The sequence below is a fragment of the Theropithecus gelada genome, chromosome 3 (assembly GCF_003255815.1).
Source record: "Theropithecus gelada isolate Dixy chromosome 3, Tgel_1.0, whole genome shotgun sequence".
NCBI classification, from domain to species: domain Eukaryota; kingdom Metazoa; phylum Chordata; class Mammalia; order Primates; family Cercopithecidae; genus Theropithecus; species Theropithecus gelada.
Window position 1 is genome coordinate 77,612,576 of NC_037670.1, and position 6,839 is coordinate 77,619,414.

A 6,839-nucleotide genomic window follows, 5' to 3' on the forward strand; every position below is an offset into this window, starting at 1 on the left:
AATTGGTTTTAAGAAAATCCAAGAGTTATTCTCTGGGCCAACCCTTGCATATGAGAGCAGGATGAAACCTCTTGAAACCCTGTGCTGTCGAAAGCTGGCTTTCCTGGACAAATGAAGCAGAAGTCTGCCAGAGACTGGCCATTGAGAGGAGGGGAAAGCTTCCACCAGCATCCTTGCTCTGGATTCTAGAAACAGGACCCAAATTTCTCTCATCTGAGTGGCTGTGCCCACAGCTCTTGGCACCATCCCAATGATCACCCTAGGGGCAGGGCTGGCCAAGGCACCATGTCAGGGCCAGTGTTCAGTGGCACCCATTGTGCCAAATGGAGATCAGAAATTAACTGGAAGTGGCCAGGTTGCTCAAAATCCAAGATCTGGTCCACTGGAGCCAGCCAACTTCACCTTTTAGGGCTTGGTTAGAAACAGAGAGTGCAGAAGAGACAAAAAAGCATTTGCATCATCACATACTACTCTATTTCCCCATCCAAAGTCTTCTGTTTTTCCTTTTCTCTGAAAGGAAAATGTGCACCCTGCATTGGGATAAAGATAGATTGAGGAAGAAAAAGAGATGGCGGTAGGGACATTCAAGGCCCATTAGACATGGAGGGTAAGCGAGAGACAGGTAAACCTGGCCAAAGGGCAAGCATATGTCCTTGATTTGGGGGGAGCAGTCTCCATTCTTAATGTTCCTTCCTGTTGTCTTGATTTGGGATTCTGAATGAATGAGACAGATCTCTCTCCTTCACAGCTCCATCTTTGCCAATGTAAAGAAGGGCTATAAGGAGAGAAGACAAGAGCTGAGTTTGAGAGTGAAGCATGGTGAGGGAAATAAGAGGAGGCCAGGGGCTTGGGAAGAAGAGATCACAAGTTTCACTGAGTGCAGGGAGAAAGCCACAACTTTCATTTTTGAATTTTAATTACATGCAAAGTTTTGATACATTCAAGCACAAATAAGTTTCAAGTTTAAGTCAAAACTCTGCATACACAATAATAAAAAAGTAAACAAGAAATAAACAAGCTAAAGCTTTCCAGGAATTGATTTTAAAACCCTATCAGAAAGCAGTGTCTCCTTCAACTCACCCCACCCCTGCCCTCCAGCGCTGGGTTCCAAAGCTCCAATGCCACGTCAAAGGGAGTATCTAACCCCAGACTTGAAGGAGAGGGAAAAATCTCTCCTAGTCCTTGGAATGTAATTACCATTAAGGTTGAAAAACGAGGGCGATGAACAGTAGTGGCAGGTTTTTTCAAGTTTATGTAAACACTGGCTGCAGGGAGATGGCTGAGACGTTGGAATCAAAGCATCCTTGTCACATCAGTGCTTTAAATCTCTAAGCAACTCCTTGAAGATCATCTGGCCTCTGTGAACATAAGCAGCTGATAAAAGGTGCCGCTAAGCTCACTTCTTATCTACTCTCACAGGCAGACTGCCCCAAAGCTGCATCTTAGGGAAACCAGCCACTGAATGGTGCTTGGAGATGCTTTCAAGCCACAGGATGGGGAAGGCTTCTGGGGTGCTTCCTGCAGGTGTACTGGTTTCAGGAAGGACCTCGTTCTCCCAGGGTGAATCACACTTGCTTCCTTAAATCTCCTCCAGGGCCACATTTGTTATCTTTGGTAAAATGAACTTCCAGGGTTACCAAAAAAACAAACAAACAAACAAACAAAAGCAAGAGGGATACAAGCTACCTATGGAGAGTGAATGGGTCTGCATCCTTTACTTAAAGATCAGGAATCTGTGACTTGCGCACAAAGCAAAAGCTCGGCCCAAAAGGTCTTCCCCTGGCCTTGTCCACCAGAGAACACACTGAAGTGCTCTTTTATTTATTGAAGTGAGCTCAGTACCCTTTGTGGGCCTGATTTGGTGGCTTAGTTTTCTGGCACTGCTCTTCAGTATTAATATTAAACCATCAAGACAAATCTGAAAGGGGATGAACAGTCCCTTAGTCTCAAGTCAGCAAGCAAGCAGTGACCATTAATCATGCAGATCGTTCAGCTGAATGATTTCAGCCAGTTAATCCAATTTCTCCTTAACTGGAGGAGATTTGAGACAAAAACAACCAATATAAACTACCTAGCATAGTGCCAAGTCATCAATAGATGTTGGTTCCTACTTAACACCTGTCTGAGTTTCTTTCATATGAATGGCCTTGGATCACCTAAGCTCAAAGGAAAGCATGGTATGTAGAGTAGCTGGAGTGAGATGCAAGCTTTCACTTCAGCTAGTGAGATAGGTATTGTTAGAAAGTTACTAAAATTAACTTTGGAAAATTTTTTAAAATGAGTGCATTGCTCCATTTTCACACTTCTGGAAAGAATACCTGAGACTGGGAAATTTATAAAGGAAAGAGGTTTATTTTCCTCACAGTTCTGCATGGCTTGGGAGGCCTCAAGAAACTTACAATCATGGTAGAAGGTAAAGGGGAAGCAAGACACCTTCTTCACAAGACAGCAGGAACAAGAGAGAGCACAGGAGAAACTGCCACTTTTACAGCATCAGATCTCATGAGAATTCCCTCACTATCATGAGAACAGCATGGGGGAAAACTCCCCATGATCCAATCACCTCCCACCAGGTCCCTCCCTCTACACATGGGGATTACAATTTGAAATGAGATTTGGATGGGGACACAGGACCAAACAATATCAATGAGGAAAAGTGAAAATCAGAAACAATTTCTTTACAGTGACATGGGATCTATTATTCCTAATTTAAATATATATATTTAATATATATATTTAATATATATAAAATATATATTTTATATATATAAAGTTTCTGATGACATTGGCAAAGCAAAACAGGTAACATTAGGTTTGGCCATGAGTCTGAGATTATGATCTGATAGATTCATTCCATTCTTTCAGTATTATCAACCCTGGATGTTGAGTGTTTAACCTGGAATCATGTAAAGAGTCTCACATGGGCCATCTTCTTACTTTCTTTAAACATGATGCCAAAACCATACCAACTGTGTAGACTATAAACACTCTTAGGCAAAGCAATCATTCTAATTTAACCTACCAAGTCAAAATGCAATGATCACAAAAACAGTTTTGAACTGATTTGTCGATTCTAATCAAGCAAGCATTGATTCATTTGTTCATTCACTGATTATTCACTTAATATATTCCAGGAACTGTTTTAGCACTTGAATACAGAGATAAATAAGACCTAGCCACTAACCCTCTGTTCCCCACAAGCGCACATGTAAACACACAGACACATACATGCGTAGTATACTATAGTCAGAAGGGGAGATGTTCACATAAGGGAAGAATCACAACACCAGTCTGATGACTAGCTTAACAGAGTGTCCTGCTGGGCCCCTGTTAACTTCAGTAGAGATGGCACCAGATTCAAGAGGTGAAAGGACAGAACCCAGAGCCAGTGAATGAAACATAAAGTTTATTTGGGGGAACTTACAGGGCAGTCCAGTGGTGGCGGGCTGGACAGGAGAACTGCGACTGCTTATAAGAAGCATGCATTAATATAGCATTTTCACTTAGCACCCTCCTCTCAGCAACCTTCATGTGGAAATCTTCATTTCTTAAGTTATTGCTGTCAAGTTCAACTACTATGCACAGAGATGTGTCAAGTGCATCTACTATGCACAGAGATGCGCCCGAAGTTTCTGAGATCACAGGAGAAAGGATTACCAACCCATCTGGACAAGTCTTTATAGAAGAGTGGACCTTCAGCTGGCCCTTAAAGCAGCCGGTTTGGTTTGCATGTCTAAACATCCACCCTAGCCAACCAAGCAAGGATAGCCCTGGTGTCCAGGGAGAAGCTCACTTCTTGCTGGCATAAGAATGTGATGATAGAAAGAGAGAAGAGTGGAAACAGAGTCAGAGAATATGGACTGACATTTTTAAAATATCTTCTAAAGCATACTAATACATGTAACTTCCTTGGAAATACATAGAAAGGGAAAAATAATTTTTGAATAAATAGAGGGATAGATAGATATAATATAAACCACATAAAATTAAATGTATTGTAGAATCTGAGTATGTGAGTGTTTGTTGTACAAGTCTCTCGACTTTTCTATATGCTTAAAATTGTTCATAGTATAATGCTGGAGACAATCACCTTGTATAAAGTTTCCCTGAACAATATGTATGGTTTTAGGCCTTACGTATCTCTCATTAGTTTTCCATAGCCACTTTAAGATGTCCATGGAGAAATACTTTTAAAGGGTTTTATTCTAATTCTTTCTCCTGAAAGCCCTCTAGAGAATAGATTGGGACTCCCTTAGTAGTGATCTCTAGGGAATCCGTGGACCCTAGAATAAGAACTTGATATAGACATTTCATTTAGAAATTAAAAGAAATTTAAATTAAAGAACTCCTGATATAGACATTCCATTAGAAATTAAAAGATAATTAAAACCAGAGTCTAGATACTGGTGACAGCTTCCAGTTACTAAGCCTGTAGACCCTTACTTATGGATCAAAACTAGGTGAAGACTTCCAGTTCAATATGACAGACTGATCACAAATATTTACCTCCTCTCTCTCCCAAAATTCATCTGAAATGACGCAAATAATATAATTAAAAAATAAATTTGCAACAGCTCGGGAAACAGGAAAGGATACCGCCAGGGGACCATATATTTGGGGGAATTTCTGGAAGTTAGAAAACTGGTAAGATCAAATTGATAGAGAAATCAGAATGAAACAAACTGCAACAATAAAAAGGGGCTGTTGCAGCGAACAGAGTTGTTCTTCCCAAGGGCTGTAGAACCTCCACACTCAGAGAACAACAGCACAGGAAGGTGGAGTAGTCCCTGGCTGCAGGGCAATCCTCAGAAAAATTAAGTAAAAGACTTCTGGCAGAGCAGTGGGGCTGCTGTTCCCATGCACCTCTGCATGTAGATGAGAGGCCAGTCTTGGCATCTGCCAGCTTCCTGTGGAGGCAAGACCTCTCTGTTGGGAGGGGATGGAGAGGAAATGTTTGAGTTTGGAAAAAGAGAAAAGTAGAGATGAGCTCCAGGAAATTCTAGTCCTGTATAATGGACCCTGCAGCGTAGGTGGATAGGGAAGAAATGTGGCTCTTTCAGGAATGACAGCACTAAAAAGATTTCTAATAGCAGGGTGAAGTCTTCCTTGCTGTGGCAAGGTTATAAGACCCTGACTTGCCTCCCTCTTTCACTCTAAAAGAGAAACATGCCCATTATGAGGCCAAACCTTTAGTCATTCCTTCCATTCGGGGAGAAATCTAGTATGAATACAAATATGCCCAAGAAAAATGCAATCCATGCATTTATAAATAAAAATGGCAATTAAAGATTACTAGACCTTTGAGAAACACCAACACCAATGAAGAGAGCCACAGTGAACAAACAGAAAACATGTTGAAGAAATTGAAAAAAGCAAAAGATACGAAAAACAGAAGAGAAATTTCTAAATAGCATCCTCAGAAGCTCTCAGGAGGATGTTTCATTTATGGAAAAAGAGCAAGGTGCTATTTTTAAAGTAGAAATAAAAAAATAAGAAGCAAATGGTCAAAAGAAATGCTAAAATGTAAAGTAACAAAATGGACCATCCAAGGACCAAATTGGACATCTGGAATATAAAGAAAAGAAATTCCCCAGAAAATAGAATAATAAACAAAGAAATTTTAAAAATTACAAAAAAGGTTTAGGGAATATATTTAGAAGATTCACTTAATAGAAATTCACTAAAATATCTACTTACCAGAAGGGTAAGAAAGAAAAGGCAGACTGGAGAAGAGGGAACAAAATTAAAGAAATAATAGAGGACAATTTTAATGAAATGAATAAAGATTTAAGACTTCACTATTGACTACTGAACAAAAGTGATGAATAAAGAAATTTACCTAATTCTATACTATATTTCCAAACTAATCTTGAAGACGAAAGAATGAGTTATTTACAAAGGAAATAGTATTTGACCAATGCCCAACTTTATTTTTGCAACACAGAATGCTAGAAGACAATGAAATTGTTACTTAGCATGTGGGCTAAAGTTAATGTGTTTAAAGAAAGGCAAGGACTTTAAAAGTTCATCATACATGTGCCCCTTCTGAAAAAAAAATGCAAGAAAATTCCTCAGCAAAACAATAAGTAAAATCAACAAAGAGGAAGAATTCAAATAAAAGTCTTGCTGGTAAGTAAACATAATGGCAGAAGATTAACTAGGGCTAAAGAATTGTAATGTGGTTGTGATTTTGATGCCATTGTTAGTAATATTAAGGCAAAATATTTTAAAAAGGTGAGCAGTCTTGAAATAAATTAGATATGATTTCAACTACACACAAAATTTGTAGGGGCAGAGACTAAATATATTATACCATATATAGTATAGCCATATTTATATAGAAAATTATATGTATACTTATTTATGCATCAGTAAGTTTGAAAATATATTTACTAATGATTGTCCCAGGGGTGTGCAGACTTCCACGTTTACTGTTTAGACTTCTACATCAATAGATTTTTAAACAAGTTTGTGCTGCTTTTATAATTTAAGTACGTAATAAATACATTTCCATGTTTATAAAAATTTTAAGAACAGTCACTCAAGTAATTAAAAGATAGTGCTCACCAATGAAGATTTACAGATGGCAAAGAATTGTATGAAAAGGTGCCCCACATCATATGTCATTAGGGAAATACCAATTAAAACAATACATACCTATTAGAATCACCCAAATCAGAACACTGACAACACCAAATACTGGCAAGGATGTGGAGCAACAGGAACTCTCATGCATTGCTGGTGGGAATGTAAAATGGTACGTCTACTTTGGAAGACAGTTTGATAGTGTTTTTCAAAATTAAACATACCTACCACAGTCAGTTTCCTTGGTATTTACC